We start from the raw sequence: 802 nt of genomic DNA, 5'->3' as shown, positions 1-802 counted from the left end.
TTGTAACGAATCCTACCTTAAACTCGATTTAAGCTCTTAACCTAAAGCTTACTCCTATGCCTACAAACCGAATTTATTTATTATTACCTTATTATGGGTTCTCAACCTACGAATAATTAGACCTAGTTGAAGTTGATTTACCTTATTTAAGTCATAAAATTGGCCAAGTGATCGCTAGCGGTCTAGTATAAGGAACCTACGTTGTGTCCTAGAAAGTAACCCTTTAGTACGTTTAGTATAATGGGAAAAGAGCTCACTTATTATATAATTTAACTAAATAATAAAGAGAAGATAAAAGAAGAACAAATGAAGAATGTAGTTAATTGTTTAAAGTAGTCTGTCAATAGTCTATGATATGTTCGTGTGGAAGAAGGTATTTTATTTCGCAGCTAAAGTTCAGAGGCCCACTCCCCGCCTCTGAAAGTGGCCTTCGCCCCGTACTGGACACGCCTCCTCTGCGTTAGCCCTGAAGGAGCATACTACCTCTTCCTTGTTAGGAAATAAAACATATCTTTATGTTATAAGAGAGGACATTTCAAAGGGAAGTCAATTATAGCCTGAGGCTGTTCCTGGATCAAACCCGTGATCACAATACTCCTGTAGTAACAAACCCAACTTCAGCAGAATGTAGAGATAAGTTATAGTGCTTTATTATATTGATTAATGAGTAGTTTCCGGATCACCTGGTACCGGCTAACCACTGACTTGCTCTGCCTTAGTCTTAATCAATATGACTTACATTGTAAGTTTACAGAAGAAAAATAGAGCCTTATTACTTATTGAAATAGTTGATATTAATAGC

This window comes from Choristoneura fumiferana, chromosome 11 (genome assembly GCF_025370935.1).
Source record: "Choristoneura fumiferana chromosome 11, NRCan_CFum_1, whole genome shotgun sequence".
NCBI classification, from domain to species: Eukaryota; Metazoa; Arthropoda; class Insecta; order Lepidoptera; family Tortricidae; genus Choristoneura; species Choristoneura fumiferana.
This window is presented reverse-complemented; position numbering follows the sequence as displayed.